The 20,422-nt window shown below is 43.6% G+C and overlaps 1 pseudogene; it reads right to left on the bottom strand.

Moving 5' to 3' along the window:
* The window catches only part of LOC142436849 (ninein-like protein), a 60,372-nt pseudogene that overhangs the window by 19,184 nt on the left and 20,766 nt on the right, over window positions 1-20,422 (bottom strand).

The following is a 20,422-nucleotide window of genomic DNA, read 5'->3' as shown; positions in this document are numbered from 1 at the left end:
GGCAATTAACTTTTATACAATAGCCCATCCCTAATCCAGGATAGGGTGTAGGTTATTTGCTTTGGCAGCTCCCACGGATTATTCCAGTGCCCCCCAGGGGGCAGCATTGCCCACGTTAGGAAACACTCATTTAGAACCATTTCACACTTTCACCAGAACAGATTGCTCAGGAGGCTCCTGCAGCCCATCACACCCTTCAAGTTCCTACAAAGTGGCAGTGATATCGTGTGAAGGGACTTCAAAAAACCTCCAGAACACGGAAGAAAAAGATAATGGAATTGTCCATGAATGTAAGGCCCCCTTGTACTTCACTTCAAGTTTATTCCCTGGTGATGCCAGGATCATAGAGGAGGTGGGGAGATGGAAGAAGTGGGGTGACCTGGTGACACATGCCTCTGGGCAGTGTGATGCCTGGGAATGAGCCTCACTGTGTATGAAGGTGGCCAGACACACCTCATGGCCTGTTTATTAGCTAAAGACTTCAAATTGGCCTCCTCCTCCTCACACAAATAATGCTGGGTTTCAGGATATGTAGGAGCTCTGGTGGCATGGTGTTTATGCATTGGACTGTGATCTGAAATGTCAGCAGTTTGAAACCACCAACAAGAGTTACAGTCTCAGAAACCCACAGGGGCAGGTCTCCCATGTCCTATAGGGTCATTATGAGTTGGCATCAACTTGATGGCAGTAAGTCTGTGTGTTGCTCGATAAACTGGTCAGATGATTGCTGAAGCCAAAATGGGTGCATAAGCAAATGTGGTTGAAAAAAGCTGATGGTGCCTGGTTATTAATAGCATATGGGGTCTTAGATGCTTTGCAGTTAAATAAGTGCCCAACTAGCAGGTAAGAAACAGCCCACAAGGAAGCACACCAGCCTGTGTGATCATGAGGTGTTGAGGAGAAATGGTATCAGAAGTTCAAAAGATAAGCAACCAAATTGATGTGAAGGGGCATGGATGTAGTAGAGACCCAGAAATCACAGCCCCTCTGGTAATTGGACAGTCACGCTCAGAAGGGACACAGGAAGGGATGATAAATCCAGGGTGTGGTATAGCGCTGATGAACTACATAATTATCCTCTAGTTCCTTAATATTCCCTCCCCTTATGATTATGGTTTTTATTTGTTTTGCCTCTTTAATCATATCAGATTTGATGTAGGTTCATCGTATATTTAATATCATTTGATACATGAAAGCTAAGATAGATAACCCTTCAGAAACAATAAATGGAGTAACGGTTCCCTGAGGGTACGGGAAGGGGGGAGGAGATAACAGGGAGCTGAGAGCACTGATGACTGAATAACCCCACTCAATGGGATCGAACAACAGAATTGTATGTGAGTGGATATATTGGATGTGCAAGATATGGAAAAAAATAAAGTAAGGTTTCCTGGGGCGGGGTATGGTGGGCAAAGGAGGGAATAAATGGGGAGCAGATATCAAGGAGTTCAAGAAAAAGAAAATGTTTTGAAACGGATTGTGGTAGCAACTGTACAACACTGTTTGATGTGATTTAACTATGGAATGTTATACTTGTAAGATGTCCCAACAAAATGATTTTAAAATACAATAATAATAATAATAATAATAATAAATAAAGCAGTCAGGCACATTCCATACGTGTGGAATGAGGAATGGTGCTTGAGAGCACTGCAAGGACTCGCTTTCCGACCTGAATCACCACTCCGCACACCAGGCACACAAGGCACATCTTTGAACTACGTGTGTTGCTAGGGCTTGGAAGAGAGCTGGTCTGAGACTCAGAATTGCATTTATGCCATGACTCAGTCTTCATTTTGCAGTGTCAAGGATGGGACGTGGCAAAGTCATCCTCTACTCTCATTGTCACCCTGAAAATGGTGACAAACTTTGACATAAGGGACAAGACAAAAACCTGAATGAGAACCTCTGGAAAGAATTACTTTGCCTTGGAAACTGAGAACTGTCAACTTGCGCAGTCACCTGGGCTGACAGGAGGTCCGTGAGGCTGGACAGTCCACATCACTAGGCTTACTGCAACCCAGCTTCTTACTATTCTCTCAGCAGCAGACAAACATCGGAAGGGTCAACTGAGCCTTGGTGCTGCTTCTAAAATGGTTTCCATCAGAGGGATGGGAGGACAGTACATAAAAAGGCCACATTGTGAAACTGCTAGGTTTCATTAGCGATGGCATGAAGCCTAGGTCTGTGATCTGGTGCCGCAGTCCCCAGTCTCGAGCAGACCCAAGACTTCAGGGCCTTGTCTCCCAGGTTTTGGGTCAGTGGTTCGTGCTGAGGGCCATAAATTCTGTGTAGTTGAGGGGACACAGTGTCCATTTCCCTGGGGATGGCTGACCTGTCTGTTGTGTGGAAGAATACGTAGGATGCCTTAAATGGATGTCACAGCACCCTTGGCATCTCTGGATGTGGTGCAGCTGGCTGTGTCAGGCTCCATCCCACATTTCCCAAATGAGTCTAATGGCCTTTGGCTGTTGACTCACAGGATTTCAAGACACCAATCTGCCATTTGCAGGTGAGCAGGTTATGTTGGGGTCCAAAGACGCTGTACCCACATTCAGAGAAAACTTAAGGTTCCCAGGTTGGCTCTTTTAGCTATAATTCATTTACATTTTATTAAATAAATAGCTTTAGAGCACTACAAAACTGGGAGGGAGGAGGATGCAAAATGCTCGACTGCCAAAGATCCACAGGTCAGTGTCCACAGATCTCCCTGGGGTGAGGGAGTGGCCTGTCAGTGTCCACAGATCTCCCTGGGGTGAGGGAGTGGCCAAAACTTAGCACACAAAACCACTGTGTATCAGAGCTTTGGCAGCAGGGCTGAGAGACTTGCCACGGTGTCTGCTGATGCACAGTTGGGGGCACTGATCCAAGAACCAACCCCTGGCTATACAGGACTATGACAAAACTCTAGGGCAGCTGTGTTACCTCCTTGTTCTTGTCTTTTGAAGGAGCTGAGATTAATCAAACACAGTCTACACTGTAGGTGGAATTTGTCATAAACCTCAGCACTAAGAGGATCCTGAAGCCAGAGATATCTACTTTTAAGCAGATATGCACGCCTATGCACACAGGTCCCAACTGCTTCCAGTGCTTGACCTGTGTCCTGCGCAGGCGCCGCTGGCACAGGTCTATTCTGACGAATTCTGACACTCAAGGGGACAAATCTCAAGCTCTCTCTGAATATTAGGGAGTCATTAATATGTTTTAGATATAATTTATCTCTTTTATTAAAAGAGTTTTCACATCAACCAGCTTACAGCTCAGAGGACAATCTGTATAGAGACTGGTCTGTGACCTGGGCAAAGGAAATATAGCTCCTTTATTTACTGTCACATACCCTCACTCTCTCTGTCTCTAGCCTATGCTGAAACCTCACCACCAAGTCCCTTCATCTTAATCACAACTCTGGAGGTGGCTTTGGAACATCTACGAGTGATGGACATGCCTCTGATGAGGTCATTGTGAGATCACATAACTGCTGCCATTTCATTACAGTTGATAAAGCCCCCATCCCCTTCCATAAATTCCCAGCTACAAGGAACTCAGCCGGGTGGTGCCAGTGTGTCTGGGGCAGGTGTTTGTGCCTCAATATACCCTATGATGCTTGGAAGTGGCCCATGACACAAACTACGGGTAGGTCTGAGAGATAGCCCAGTTTGCTGGAACAAGGACTCCACCCTTTCCCCAAGAAGATCCTCTACCTTCGGAGCAATCTGCTGGGGGCAGGCATCCATCTGGCCGGAAACTAGATGGGCTACTCTGTGTCTTGTGCATCCATGTCTGTAGGCCTTCCAGCGCAGCCTGCAACTCATCATTGCGGTCCTGCAGGTCCTATAAGCAGAGTAGAGATGGCCCTGCAATCCCCATGCTACACAGCAAGGCCCAAGGAGCAATGCAGCACCGCAGGGTCTGCAGGATGCCCAGTGGAAAGGAAATTCAATTCCTGACAGCAAACATGTAACATTCAAACTATAAGTTTCCAACTATGCAGTGAGTTAAACATGACAGGGATAATTCAGCTTTCTTAAATCCTACATCGCCTTCTATCACTAGAATCATAGCAGGGGCTAAATTTTTTTTTAAAGTGAAGTGAATGTGGAGGAGAAATGCAGATCACCAACACCTGACTCAACAGGAATGTGTGCAAGTCCACCACAGTGATGGGGTATGGCCAAGAAAAGCAACTCACTGGTGTCCTTTCTCCAGAGGGTTCTGCAGCTTTGACTGTCAAGGCGTTGCCATCATCTTAAAACAAAATGCCACCCAGCAGAGCAGAAAGGCCACATGGATGGCTGAGGCCCAATGAGGCACATAGAGTGGGGGCTGCAGGACAGACAGGCAATGCTGGGAGGCTGCCCTGAATCTGCACCTGGCTGCAGTGGTCTGTCTGCACAGGAGTTGAGGAAATGCACTGTAAAAAGCACACTTGGTTGCCAGGGTTTAGAGGCGAATCTCCCAAGACACAGCTCTCACTTGTAGATTTAAGGGTAAGAAGGCAAGAAGCGCCTGTCTGTGGGACTATCGTGGTGTGAAGTCTCTTGGCATGGCTCTTCTGTATAGGTCTTTGTGATTCCCATTGATGATTAGGTGGGACTTTGCAAATAGGGCATGTCTAACACAAAACAGAGTGGACTGGTTCATTTTCGTTGCCACTTCCCTGGCCATAGGGATGTGTTATCTTAGAATAGGAACAGAGAGGAATCCCATGAACTTAAGGGACAAAGAACTACCAGTGGAGAACAAATGAGATCTCTGTCTAAAGACAAGAGTAACCAGAGGCTGTGAAACAGAAATTACTGGACAGACTGAAAGAACAAGGCAAAGTCAGAGGCTGAGGCAAGGAGACACGGGACAGAATTGAAGAGCAACACAGAGACTAAGGACTAGAGAAAGACTTGATTGAGGCGAGATGATACTGTGGACCAATGACTGTATCCTTAGTGTTTTCTGATCTTGGCTTGTAGTAACCCATTAAGTTCTCTAAAAAGCTCCCTTAATTGTGAGTATTGCCTGTGAGCTCTGTGCGACCAGTGCAATGGATTATAGAACACAGCACAAAAGTAGAATGCTGTGGAAGAAACAGTTACTATCAGAAAAGGGTAAAGAATGATGGAGGGTGGAGGCATGTCTGATCTCTATTTTGTGGCAATCGGCCTTGATTGATGGAGCTACGTAGGATTCTTCTCCTTGATGTAGCCAGAGGTCAGCTATGCACTCCATGCGGTTTACTCAGGGACCCTAGATCCCTTCGTGAAGGAATGTGAGGTGTGTGGTCACTTTCCCTTTTGTGCACCTGGGGATGGGGGACTTGGGACTCTTCAGACCTAATGAATACGGCAGCAGTGCTCCCAGGGACTATAGGAGTATGATTCTACCTGGTTTCTCCTTTAGGAAACGTACTCTGGAGGGACACTAGACATTGAACTGTGAAGAAGCCCAAACTGGCCCATCAGGCAGCCACATGGTAAGCGAGCTTTCAGACATTTCTGGTCTAGCCAGTAAGGTGTGTAGCTGAGGCCCCGGCATCATAGGGCAGAGAAGAAACATGTTTGTTATGCTATGTCTGAGTTCCTTCCCACAAAATATAAAATCTATGAGCATATTTAATTGCTATTTTAGGCCATTAAGTGTTGGCGATAATTTCTTATGGAGCCATAGTAACTGGAATAACATGTATGAGTGAGCCACAAATAGCTCATGGAAATAGGATTAAAAGGTAAAGGAATTTCCCATGAATTTTTGAAGCCCTTTTTCTGTAATTTACAAAGGTAAATTACAGTCTCTTGAGGGGAAAAGTATATTAATTTTAAGTGGGAGAGAAAAAAAAGTTCTCACAAAAATCTGTTAAGAAATGGATGGTAGAGACTTCCAGGAAGATGGCGACTGAGTAACACATAGCAGAGGAACTCCACAGAAATCTGTGCAGGAGAGTCACTAAGAGGGAAATTCCACACCACCAGGTCGCAGAAGGAGCATCAGAAAGATAAGTAGGCAGAGATCCAATAGGTTTTAAGGAGCTGGGTCTTTTGGCTTACCACAATGGAGGCCAGCTAGGGTTTGACCTTAGCCTAAGGTGACCAGACGTACCGCTTTTTAAACATTTTTTCTCGTGTCTATGGTGTTTTTAAAAAGTCCCAATTTTTGGAAAGAATGCACAACAAGTGAGGGTATATACGGTTTTCGGCTGCCATGTGGCAATTTCACCAGGATATGAGTTTTATCAGTGGTGTCCCGCTATACCAATGTTAAAATCTGGTCACCTTACCTTGGCCCGGCCACTGTCTTGGCTGGAGCCAGGATCATTTGTAGGCAACACAGGGGCTTTATCTCAACACAGCCACAGTTTGACACCATCTCAGGGCAGGGATTAAACCCCTCCAGCCCCATGGTCAAGGATCAGGTTCATTTATATTGATGCTTCAGTTTCCCTCTCTTCTCTCTATTCCCCCCTATCCCCCTGTCTCAGTGGGCTGTTTTTTTTTTCCTTCTCTTTTTTCTCTTCCCCTTTCTCTCACACAGCACTGCCAACATCCTGACCACTACCCTTAGCCTAGGGCATTAATGCCTGCACTCAACCCTGCTGGGCGAGCTCCTCCCTCTGCAGCATAACCAGAAGCTGGGAAAGCCCACCCACACTCCAACAGGGGATATCCTGCCCAACTTCTTCCCTGGAAAAGCCCACCTGCCGGTCCTCTGTAGTGCTTAAGACATGGCTGGAGAAATTCGGCACCCCTTCTTTGGGGGAAATCCTGCCTGTGTGCCTTGGGGAGCTCCTATCCATCCTCTGTGGGCCCACGTTACTGAGGGAGCTTCCTCCCGCCTGCTGTAGTGCCTCACAGACTAAGAAAGCTTATCAAACACTCACCAGCTTTCCACGGAGCAGTGGGAAACTCTGCCTAACCTACGCAGTGATCTACCTGATCAGGGAAATTCCGCCCACCATTCACGGTGCTCTATACCAAAGCAGGCAACCAACCAGATTTCTGTGACACTCCTGTTGCAGCGGGCAACTTTGCATGCCACCTGTGACAACCCAAGCCGTCATGGGCCACACCATCATGGATTCTTGTGAGATCACCCAGTAAAGCACCATCCTCGTGGATCCACAACAACCCAACCAGCATCTCCGGAGAGGCCCATCCAACTTGTTGACTAGGGAAAGAGTGAAGCCACAGGAGGACAAAGTGGTTGGCTAATTCCATAGTGAAATTAGCTGTAGCAGTTCGAAGAAGCTTTCCTACGAGTCTCCCAGAGAGAGCCAGTGCTCTTTGACTCCCTGAAAAATGGCACCTGGCTCCTCTAAAACAAACAGCAATCAGGCCCAATGACCTCAACAAAAAAACATGAGAAACAAACTTCAATGGCAGAGATGTCCTGAACCGAACGACATGCATAGAAGAAGCAGATATTTATCTGCCACATAAAGAATTTTTCAGAATACTTCTTGCAGTAATACAGGATATGAGAAAAACAATACAGAAAAAAGATGAAATGAAAGAGGAGATTAAGTCCATACACCAAAGGGAAATACAAGAGATCAGGGAAGAGATAACAAAAACTAGTAGCAGACACACAGACCTCGAGAATCGACTGGAGGAGGCAGATAATTGCACCAGTGACCTAGAGGACAGCCAAGGAGACTTTAAATGCGAACAAAAATCTAATAAGATCATTAGTGAAGCTGAAGAGAACCTAAAAGCTAGGTCTGATGCTATGAAGTGGAACAACATTAGAATTATTGGATTACCAGAGGAAGACACCACAAAGAAGTCAACTGCAACAGAGAGGAAATTCTTGGAGGAAAACTTCCCGAGCTTAATGAATGAAAACCTGGCAACCATTCAGGAGGCTGAAAGAACACCAGTCAGATTGAAACCCAAGAAGAAATCAAGGCACATCATACTTACTATCCAACTTTGAGGAAAAGGAGAAAATCATGAGAAGAGCTAGGGAAAAACAAGCAATCACATAGTTTCCCAAATAAGAATATGCTCAGACCTATCATGTTTCCCCAAAAGTCAGACATCCCCCCAAAATAAGACCTACTTACAGTTTTGCCTCGGGCTGAAATATAAGGCATCTCCCAAAAATAAGACCTCCCCAAAAATCAGCACCCCCGAAGCTACCGTAACTCTGGACTCTGGATCATAGTGGTGGGCACCACCACGCAGCTCACTATTGGCTGCAGCGCAGTCAGAGCAGACAGGTAGTACGAGGTCTCTTTTAATAAAACAATAAACGTGTACCACATTCTTCTCCATGGAAAAATAAGATATCCCCTGAAAATAAGACCTAGTGCATCTTTGGGAGCAAAAATTAATATAAGACACTGTCTTATTTTCGGGGAAACAGGGTATCAGAGAACACTATGAAGAAGAGAAGAGAGTTGTTGAGTAACATTGCAAAAATTGAAGGAAAATAATGCAAACCCAAGAATACTCTACACAGCCAAATTATTGATCAAGATAGATGAAGCAGTAATTGTCTTTTAGAGAAGGAAAAACTCAAAGAATACATTAGAAGAAACCCAGCCTGGATCCTTGTCGATCCAGTATAGGCAGAAGAACAGCACTCACCAAGCATAAGTAAGAGACTGCCACAGAGAACAACCTCACCCAGAGGGAAACAAAGAGAAAACAGCCCCCAAGATAGCATTGGATTAAGGGTGAAAAGAAGTCAAGAATGAAACACACACACACACACTACATTAAAAAGAAAGGGAGGTGGGAAAACACCCAACACAAAAGGTGTAAGATGACATCACAGAGTCCACGGATGGAAATAATACCCCTGAATATCTATGAACTAAACTCAGGCATTAAAAGACTGAGGCTAGCAGACTAGTTTAGACTAGTTTAGAAATACAACTAATCAATCTGCTGCCAACAGGAGACACATGTCAAGACTACAAACAAAACTAGGCTGAGAATCAAATGCTGGAGAAAAACATACCAAAGAAACAGCAATTAAAAAAAACCAAGGGTTGCAATCGTAATCTTGGATAAAACTGACCTCAAAGTGCAAACCATAAAAAGAGATGTGGAACACTATATATTGCTCAAGGGAACAGTAGGCAAAGAACCACTAAGCATTGTAAACATATTCCCCAAATGACAGACCTGCTGAATACGTCAAACAAATGCTTCAAAATATGAAAAAGGAAGTCACAGCCTCAACAATTATAGTAGGTGACTTCAATACACCACTCTCTGAGAAAGAAATATCACAGGGAAAGAAACTCAACAAGGAGGCCAGAGATCTAAACACTACAATTAGTCAATTTGACCTGATATATATTTACAGAACTTTTCATGAAAATACAAAATATTTCACATTCTTTTCAAGCCCACATAGCACATATTCGAAGATAGACGACATGCTGGGGCATAAGTCAAATCTGCATAAATTTAAGCACATTGATATCATATAGACTTCTCTCACTGACCACTGTGCCATAAGGCTGGAAATCAGCAAAAGGAAGATGAATAAAACAAGGCAAACAATTGGAGGATGAATAACTCTCTACTGAAAAAGGAGTGTGTACTGGCTCAGATCATAGATGAAATTAGGAAATTTCTAGAAACCAATGAGAATGAGAATAAGACGTACCAAAGCTTATGGGACACAGCAAAGGCAGTTATCAGAGGAAGTTTCATAGCAATACATGCACACCTGAGAAAGGAAGAAAGCCATATGATTGATATGCTGGCACAAAATTTACAGCAACTAGGGCTGAGTCAACAGCACAATCGTGCTAATAGCAAAAGAAAAGAAATAATAAAAATCAGGGCTGAGATTTAGGAGAGGGAAAATAAGAAAACTATGGAAAAAATTAATGCTGCTAAAAGTTGGTTCTTTGAAAAGATAAACAGAATCAACATATCGTGGGTAAACCTAACCAAAGAAAGACGGGAACAAATTTCAATAGCAAGAATGAGGGATGAAAGAGGGGACATTACAACAGACTCTAATGAATTCAAAATGACAATTAAAGAGTATTACGAAGGACTGTATTCCAATGAATTCAACAACTTGGAAGACATGGTCAAATTTTGAAAAACAATCCCTCCCTCGAATTTCCCAGAGGAACATCAAGAATGTCAATAGACCCATAGCAATAGAAGAAATAGACAAGGATATCAAGGGATTACCAACCCCAAATTCCCTGGACCAGATGGCTTCACAGGACAATTCTACCAAGCATTTAGGGAAGAAATGACACCAATCCTACACAAAATCTTCCAGAACATAGAAAAGACGGCAACCTCTTGAAGCAAGTATAAATATGATACCCAAACAGGGCAGGAATCCTACAAGAATTGAGAACTACAGACCAATATTCTTAATGAACACAGATGCAAAAATTGTTAACAAAATACTTGCCAATAGAATACAAATGTATATAAAACGAATACCATATATACTTGAATATAAGCCGACCTGAGTATAAGCCTAGGTACCTAGTTTTTACCTGGGAAACTAGAAAAACTGATGACTTGAGTATAAGCCTAGGGTGGGAAATGCAGGATGTGAATTAACACAGAGACCAGAGGGGAGAGACGGAGCGCAGCCACGGACACATCCTGACCAGTTCAGCTGCCAGCGTAAGTGAATCACTATGGGTGCTTCTGCAAATTGGAGCCTTCCACGTCATAGGATGGCTCTGATTGGTTAGATGTGAGTAACAAACATTCAAAGCCCTGAAGTATCAGTGGGGCTTTGAATGAACAGCGGAGGAACGACAATCACCTGTGAGATATTACACCTCGTATAAGTTAAACCCCAGTTTTTCAGCACATTTTTTGTGCTGAAAAATTCAGCTTATACACGAGTATATATGGTAATTCACCATGACCAAGCAAGATTCATACCAGGGATAGTTCAACATACGAAAGACCATTAGTATCATGTGCCACATTGACATGAAAAACTCTAAGAACCACATGATAATATTGATAGATGTGGAAAAAGCATTCGACAACATCCAACACCAATTCCTTTTTAAGACACGTCAGGAGATAGGAATGGAAGGACAATTCCTCAAGACCATACAAGCTATATATGAAGAACCAACAGCCAACATGGTAGTCAATGCAGAAAAGAGGAACACAATTCCACAGAAAAAGGGTCCAGACAAGGATGCCCCTTGTCCCCACTCTTATTTAACATCGTACTGGAGGTTTTAGCTCGCAGCATAAGGCAAAGGAGAGACATCAAAGTTATTCGTCTGGGGAAGGAAGAGGTAAAACTATCGTTATATGTAGATGACATGATTTTATAAATGGAAAATCCCAAAAGATCCAAAAGGGGCAGAGTGGCAGGATACAAGATCAACAAACAGAAGTCCACTGGACTGCTATACATATCAGCTAAAATAACAGAAGAGGAGGTCAAAAAGGTGGTACCCATCACAATAGCCAAGCACAAATTAAAATATCTAGGGAAATAGCAGACTAAAAGAACAAAAGATTTATATGAGGAAAACTATGGAACACTATTACAAGAAACCAAGAGTGATTCAACAAATGGGAGAATATCCCATTTTTGTCGATCAGAAGACTCAATATAGTAAAGATGTCAGTTCTCTCCTAGGCACTATATAACTTTAATGCAATCCTGAGAGAATTACCCTCATCTTTCTTGAAAGAAATGGAAAAACTGATTACCAAATTCATATGGAGAGGGAAGAAGCCCAGAATTAGCAGAGACTCCCTAAGAAGGACACAGTGGGAGGGCTTGCTTTACCTGACTTTAGCACATATTATAATGCCATCATGGTCAAAACTGGGAGGTATTGGTATAATGACAGATACTTAGACTACTGGAAAAGAACTGAAAACCCAGAAATAAAATCATCAGCATACAGACAACTCACTTTTGATAAAGCCCCCAAAATATCAAAAGCAGGTACCCTCTTTAACAAGCGGTGTTGGAAAAAATGGATATCTACCTGCAGAAAAATGAAGCATGACCCTTATCTGACTCCATGCACAAGAATAAACTCAAGGTAAATCACAGACCTTGAGGTAAAACTCCAAACTATTAGGTCCATCAATAAGGGAACTGGGACCAATCTGAGAATTTTGGCACTGGGAATACATGGGATAGCAGAAACAGGGAAGGACACAAATGCACATGAGTCACAAATTGACATGTGGGATACACTGAAGATAAAACATCTGTGTACATCAAAATAATTCACCAAGAGAGTAATAAGAGAGCCCACGGACTGGGAAAACATCTTTAGCCTGACACATCAGACAAAGGCCTTATTACTAAAATCTACAATACTCTGCTAGTTTCCAAAGAGAAAAAAACTAATTGCCCACCGAGGAGGTGGGCAAAGGACCTGAACAGCAGTTCCACAAGGGTACAAATCCGAATGCAAGGAGTTGGAAACAACCCAAATTTCCACCAACAAATGATTGGATTAAAAAACAGTGGTATATACATACAATGGAGTACTACACATCACTAAAAAGCAGTGATGACAAATACTAAGAGGACGCCTGGCCCTCCCACCAGAAGAACTTATTTCAAAAGACGGCATTGAATCTGCAGCTCCAGGAGAGGGACATATCTGATGGGAGCACATGGGTGATGATGAAGGGGGAGGAGGAGAAAGTGGAGCACATCCTGGCCCACCAGGTCTTGAGGACGATTATCCCGATTAGAGCAGCCAGTCCACAGAGAGGACCACATGGCCAGCCCCACTATGAGACATGACGCCCCTCACTGACCCATAGCTCTACCGGGGACAACACTGGAGACACAGTGTGGGAACTACGCCTGATCTGATCCCGCCACACCGAGGCAAAACACTAAGGGGGTGCAACAGAATAGCAAGGGAATGGAACGGCGAGGTCCTCAGGGAATGATGAAGGTGGACTTTGGGGCTAGGGTGTGGTACCCCAATTGATTGAACTGGAAAACACTCCTAAAGGCCAACACACAATCCTTGAACTAACTACAAACTTTTCTTTCTTGTGCTTTTTTTTGTCATTGATTTATTGTTGTTGGTTGGTTGTATATTGTTCCTTGGTATTTTTATGTCTTGTTTTTGTGCATGTTATTATCTCCGCTGGTCTTTCTAAATAAGATAGGCTGGATGAACAATCTGGAGGATAAAACAACAGGACCGACAGTTCAGGAGGGACATAGGAGAGGTGGGGGAAAAGGTAGTGGTGTTAACAAACCCAGGGACAAGGGAACAAGTGATCTAAATCAGTGGTGAGGAGGGGCTGGGAGGCCTGGTAGGGCATGATCAAGGGTAATGTAACAAAGAGGATTTGCTGAAACCCTGGTCGGGACTGAGCATGATAGTGGGACAGAAGGAAAGTCAAGGGAAATAGAGGAAAGAGCTAGGAGACAAAGGGCATTTATAGAGGTTTAGATAAAGACATGTATATATGCAAATATATTTATATATGAGGATGGGTAAATAGATCTATGTGCATATATTTATACGTTTAGTATTAAGGTAGCAGAAGGACATTGGGCCTCCACTCAAGTACTTCCTTAATGCAAGAATACTTTCTTCTATTAAATTGACATTCTGTGATGCTGACCTTTTCAACGCAACTGCTGAAGACAAAGCGGGTGCATAAGCAAATGTGGTGAATAAAGCTGATGGTGCCCGGCTATCAAAAGATATAACGTCTGGGGTCTTAAAGGATTGAAGATAAACAAGTGGTCATCTAGCTCTGAAGCAACAAAGCCCACATGGAAGACGCACACCAGCTTGTGTGATCACAAGGTGCCAAAGGGATCAGTTATCAGGCATCAAAGAACAAAAAATCATAACATTTTGTGCTTGCCTCCATGATATGATCGCTGAAGACAAATGGGTGCATAAGCAAATGTGGCAAAGAAAGCTGATGGTGCCCGGATATCAAAAGGTATAGCGTCTGGTGTCTTAAAGGCAAACAAGCAGCCACTTAGCTCAGAAGCAACAAAGCCCACATGGAAGAACCACACCATCCTGTGCGATCACAAGGTGTTGAAGGGATCAGGTATCAGGCATCATCAGAACAAAAAATCTTACCATAGTGAATGAGGTGGGGGGCGGGGTGCAGATTGGAGATCCAAAACCCATTTGTCAGTCACCGGAATCCCCTTGCAGAGGGGTGTAGGGGAGGAGGCGAGCCAGTCAAGGTGTGATGTAGCAACAATGAAAAATACAACTTTCCTCTAGTTCTTAAATGCTTCATCCTCCTGCACTATCATGATCTGATTTCTACCTTGCAAGTCTGGCTAGACCAGAGGATGTACACTGGTGCAGATAGGAACCAGAAACATAGGGAATCCAGGGTGGATGATCTCTTCAGGTCCAGTGGTGAGAGTGGCACTACTAGAAGCGTAGAGGGAGAGTAGGTTGGAAGGGAGGAATCGATTTCAATGATCTGCATTTGACCTTGTTACTAGGGGGTGGACAACAGAAAAGTGGGTGAAGGGAGATGTCGTACAAGGCAAGATATGACAAAATAATAATTTATAAATTATCCAGGGTTCATGAGGGAGGGGGAAGCGGGGATGGAGGGGACAAAATGAGGACCTGATGCCAAGGGCTTAAGTGGAGAGGAAATGTTTTGAGAATGATGAGGGCAATGAATGTACAAATGTGCTCTACACAACTGATGTATGTATGAATTGTGATAAGAGTTGTGTGAACTCCTAATAAAACAATTAGGCCTCCACTTACTCAATGCAAGAACACTTTGTTCTATTAAATTGGCATTCCAGGATGCATACATTCCCGACATGATTGCTGAAGAAAAATGTGTGCATAAGCAAATGTGGTGAAGAAGGCTGATGGTACGTGGCTATCAAAGCGTCTGGGATCTTAAAGCGTTGAAGATAAACAAGCGGCCATCTAGCTGAGAAGCATCAAAGCCAACATGGAAGAAGCACACAGCCTGTCTGACCACAAGGTGCAGAAGGGACTGGTTATCAGACATGAAAGAACTAAAAATCATATCAATGGGTGCCCACCTCCCTGATACGATCAATGAAGACAAACGTGTGTGTAAGCAAATGTAGTGAAGAAAAGTGATGGTGCCCAGCTATCAAAAGATATAGCGTCTGTGTTCTTAAAGGTTCTAAGATAAACAAGTGGCCATCTAGCTCAAAAGCAATAAAGCCCACATGGAAGAAACACACCAGCCTGTGTGACCACGAGCTGTCGAAGGGATCAGGTTTCAAGCATCAAGGAACAAAAGATCATATCATTGAAAATGTGGGTGAGTGCAGAGTGGAGACTCAAAGCCCATTGGTAGCCAATCGGACACCCCTTAGTGAAGGGTTGTGGGGAAGAGATGAACCAGTCAGAGTGCAGGGTAGCAGCGATGAAACATATAACTTTCCTCTAGTTCTTAAATACTTCCTCTCCTCCACTATCATGATCCCAATTCTACCTTACAAATCTGGCTAGACCAGAGGATGTACATTGGTACAGATAGCAACTGGAAACACAGGGAATCCAGGACAGATGACTCATTCAGGACCAGTGGTGAGAGTGGCGATGCCTGGAGGATGGAGAGAATGTGGGGTGGATAGGGGGAACTGATTACAAGAATCTACATATAGTCTCCTCCCTGGGGGAGGGACAGTTGAGAAGAAGGCGGTGGGAGACATCGGACAGTGTAGTATATGACAAAATAATCATAATTTATTAATGATGAAGGGTTCATGAGGTAGGGGACAGTGGGGAGGGAGGGGGAAAATAAGCAGCAGATATTAAGGGCTCAAATAGAAGGCAAATGTTTTGAGGATGATGATGGCAACAAATGTACATATGTTCTTGACACAATGGATCAAGAACATATTGTGATAAGAATTCTATGAGCCCCCAATAAAATGATTAAAAAAATAAGAAAAAAAGTAGTGATGAATGCATGAAGCACATTGGAAAGAATTGGAGGAAATTATACTAAGCGAAGTAAGCCAAGCAGAAAATGAGAAGTACTATATGAGTCTGATGAGGAAAGCTTAAAAAAAAAAAAGTGCAAAACGGGCTTAGGGAAAAAACTATTGTATATAAACATTCCTGGGTTCAGGTTCAGGGAGTATGGCAGGGACCAGACCAAATCCAGGAATACATATGGTAGACAACTAAAAAGGAAGGGGAAAGAGAGAAAAAACAAAAACAAATGAGTAGTTGGGGAACAGGGCACTAACTCCCCCAAGGGGAGTGTATTATTCATATCTTCTCAGGGAAAGAGGGACCAGACTACAAAGCGGTGCTCTAAGATGTGAATGCAACATACTGGCATGAAGCAGGGAACCAGTAGAGGGGTCTGAGAGACAGGCCCCAATCCCAACTATGTGGACAACCACCCCTGCCCCCTGAAGAATTTACCTTAGGGGCAGCACTGAAGCTACAGCTCAGGGAGAGGGACATGTCTGATCAGAGCACACAGGAGCAAATGAGGGGGGAGGAAGAGAGAGTGGAGCACATCCTGACCCACCAAGACTTGAAGATGATATCCCTGCTCAGAGCAGCCAATAGCTAGAGAGGGCCATATGGTCAACCCCACTATGAGACATGACATCCCTCACTGGCCCATAGCCCTATAGGGGACAACACTGGATACACAGTGAGGGAATTATGCCTGATCAGACCCCACCACACCGAGGCAAAACACTAAAGGCGTGCAACAGAACAGCAAGGGGAGCAGAGCAAGGACGTCTCGAGGGAATACCAAAAATAGACTTTGGGGCCATGGTGTGGCACTCCATCAGACTCCACCAGAAAACACTCCTAAATGTCAATAGACCTTGAACTATTTTCTTGTTTGTTGCTTTGTTTTGCTCTGTCTTGGTTTGTGCATAGTATTATCTCTGCAGGTCTGTCTAGATAAAAGAGTCTGGATAAACAATCTGGAGGAGAAAACAACAGGACCGAAGGTTCCAGGGGACATAGTAGAGGGAGAGGTGGGGGAAAGGAAGTGGTGTTAATAAATCCCAGGGACAATGGAATAACAAGTGATCCAAAATCAGTGATGAGGAGGGTGTAAAAGGCCTGGTAGGGCTCGTTCAAGGGTAATGTAACTGAGAGGAATTACTGAAACCCAAATGAAGGCTGAGCATGATAGTGGGACAAGATAAAAGTAAAAGGAAATAGAGGAAAGAACTAGAAGGCAAAGGACATTTATAGAGGTCTAAATACAGGCATGTACATATGCAAACATATTTATATATGACAATGGGGAAATAATCGATCTATGTGCATATATTTATAGTATTAACGTAGCAGATGGACATTGGGCCTCTACTCAAGTACTCCCTCAATGCAAGAACACTTGTTCTATTAAACTGGCATTCCATAAGGCTCACCTTCCCAACACGATCGCTGAAGACAGCACAGGTGCGTAAGCAAATGTGGTGAAGAAAGCTGGTAGTGCCTGGCTATCAAAAGATATAGCACCTAGGGTCTTAATGGCTTAAAAATAAAGAGGCCATTTAGCTGAGAAGCAATAAATCCCACATGGAAGAAGCACACTACCCTGTGTGATCATGAGATGTTGATGGGTTCAGGTATCAGGCATCAAAGAACAAAAATATTATTATCACTGTGAATGAGGGGCAGTGCAGAGTGGGGATCCAAAGCCCATCTGTAGGCAAGTGGCGATCCCCTCACAGAAGGGTCGCAGGGAGGAGATGAGCAAGTCAAGGTGCTGTGTAGCAATGATGAAACATACAACTTTACTCTAGTTTCAATGCTTCCTCCTCCCCACTATCATCATCCCAATTCTACCTTACAAATCCAGCTAGACCAAAGGATGTATACTGGTACACACAGGAACTGGAAACAGAGGCAATCCAGGACAGATGACCCTCTCAGGACCAGTGGTGAGAGCGGCGAAACAGGGAGGGTGGAGGGACGGAGGGGTAGAAAGCAGGAACTGATCACAAGGATCTACATATAACCACCCCCTGGGGGACAGACAACAGAAATGTGGGTGAAGGAAGATGCTGGACAGTGTAAGACATGGCAAAATAATAATAATTTATAAATTTATCAAGGATTCATGAGGGAGAAGGGTTAGGAGGGAGGGGAAAAAGGAGGAGCTGATACCAAGGGCTCAAGCAGAAAGAAATATTTTGAGAATGATGATGGCAAGAAATGTACAAATGTGCTTGACACAATGGATGTACGTATGGATTGTGATAAATGTTGTACGAGCCCTCAGTAAAATGATTAAAAAAATAAAAAGCAATGGATGGTAATTAAAATAGGAAAAATCCCACAAAGAATGGTGTCTTGCTAGGCACCCGGTTGAGTAGTACTACCAATCCCATGGGTGTCAGGGTAGAACTGTGCTTCACAGGGTTTTTGATGGTGATTTTTCAGAAGTAGATCACCAGGTCTTTCTTTCAATATCCCTTTCAATGTGGGTGGACTCAAACTGCCAGCCTCGCAGTCGGCAGTGGGATGCGTCAACTGTGTGCACTTGCAGCTCATTTCCCTTTCCACTGGGCAGCACGGATCTTGGAAGCAGCATCCACAGTCATATTTATCTGGTGGCCTGCTTCTTGTGTGGTTCTTCTTATATTCCAAATAGGTATTCTGAAAATGTCCACTGCTGATAACAAGTTGATTCTGACTCACAACGACCATATAGGGCAGAGAACTACTTCTTTCGGTTTTTGAGGTGGAAAATCTTTACAGGAACAGACGGCTTCATCTCGCTCCCACAGACTGGCTGATGGGTTTGAACGACTGACCTAGATTTTAACAGCACCCAAACATAGCCACTAAGTACCACTAGGACTCCTTTAGACACATCCCTACCACTCAGCAGTGTGAGAAAGCTGATGCCTGATATACAACGAGTCGAAGTCTCTCTGTCTTGAGATTTACTAACACAAAACCTAGGAGCATAGTCCATTACAACTGGTAGAGATGTGTGGAGCCTGAGCTAGAGCAGCAGGGCCTTAGCACGTCTACTTGGTGGCTCTCTGGAAGGATGGAAGTCAGACTACTGTTTTTAAGTTATCACTTGCTTAAGTGGGTGGCTGTGGATGTTGAAGGTGATAAGGAATCTGGGGAAAGTCTTGTGAAGTAGCAAGTCCACTAAGGTCTATCACAGCATTAAGAACAAAGGACTCTGGGTTTCTTACAGAGGCCACAGAAAGCCATTATGGTGTCCAGCAAAATACACAGCAGAAAAAAGTATCAAACCAAAGATAGCGGGTTACCATCTTATATTTCCTTTTATCAAAGGCAGCCTCACCAGGAAAATCAAGATGGACAGTTGGGAAAAAAAAGAAAAAGCTGAAATGATGCTTAAAGAGAAAGAACATTTGATAAATCCATTGTAGTGTCCACAATAGCAGTAAAAACTGCCACTGAAAGCGATCTGACTAAAATCTTATATTTGCCAAGGGCAGCCTCATCGAGAAAACAAAGATTACCAGCTGAGAGAAAGAGAAAGAAAGTTAAAATGATAGCTAAATTGGAGGAAAATTCAGCGACAAAGGGAAGAAGCATGGTTGTTGTGCTTTGCAATATGCATTGTAAATTACAGTGAAACTTTACGCTAAAATTTGGAAAAGAATGGGCGCTACGCAGGGGGAAAGGTCATGCTATTTCTCCTTCTGTAGAATGAGTGTAAGACACTGAGTTCAGCCAACAAGCAAGGATATCCCTGTAGCAATGAGCCCATCTGGTAACCTAATCGACCTCAAGAATCATTCTCTTGTCAAATGAACCGGCAGTCATTGGAGAAATGGCAGATTCTGGGGTAAATGGCAGCAATGTACAAGGTAAATCTGGAGTATCTCAGGAACCACGTAATAAAACAACCAAAACAATGATGGTGCAGTGCAAAAACTTAGCAGATAGGTTGACCTGTCTGGCACAATTTGAACACCAGAAATCTAAGCACAGTAATGAATTATAAACCTTTGGTAATAAATCGGAAATTCTTTAATTCCATAACAACAGGTAAAAACCCACTGCCTTCAAGTTGATTCTGACTGTTCGTGTCCCTATGGGAAGAGTAAAACTGCTCCCCATGGTTTCTTGGTTTCTTTTTTTACCCTAGAGTTCTGAGAGCGTACATGTTTATGGGAGCAATAGCTTGATCTTTCCCCTACAGAGAAAGATGGATGTGAATTGCTGACTTGTGGTTAGCAGTATCACACCAATCTGCACCACCAGGGCTCCTTATACCAATATGTGACACACGCCAACCGATAGATGGCATCGCCCTACTTTAATTAAAAAGGAAACAACAGAAAAGCACTAAGTCAAGGCATTTCTTTGAAACAGGGAAGAAGAGTCCCAAATAACCAGAAGCCTTGGGAATTTGGCAATACCAGACCAGCCCTACATGTACTTAAGGAAGTTTTCTAAATGGAAAGGAAAGAACATTAATCAAACACTCAAATGTACACAAAGGGGGAGGAAGGAGTCAGA

This window comes from Tenrec ecaudatus, unplaced genomic scaffold (genome assembly GCF_050624435.1).
Source record: "Tenrec ecaudatus isolate mTenEca1 unplaced genomic scaffold, mTenEca1.hap1 Scaffold_693, whole genome shotgun sequence".
In the NCBI taxonomy this organism is placed as follows: Eukaryota; Metazoa; Chordata; class Mammalia; order Afrosoricida; family Tenrecidae; genus Tenrec; species Tenrec ecaudatus.
Note: the sequence above shows the minus strand (reverse complement) of the source record. Positions and strands in the feature narration are given on the sequence as shown.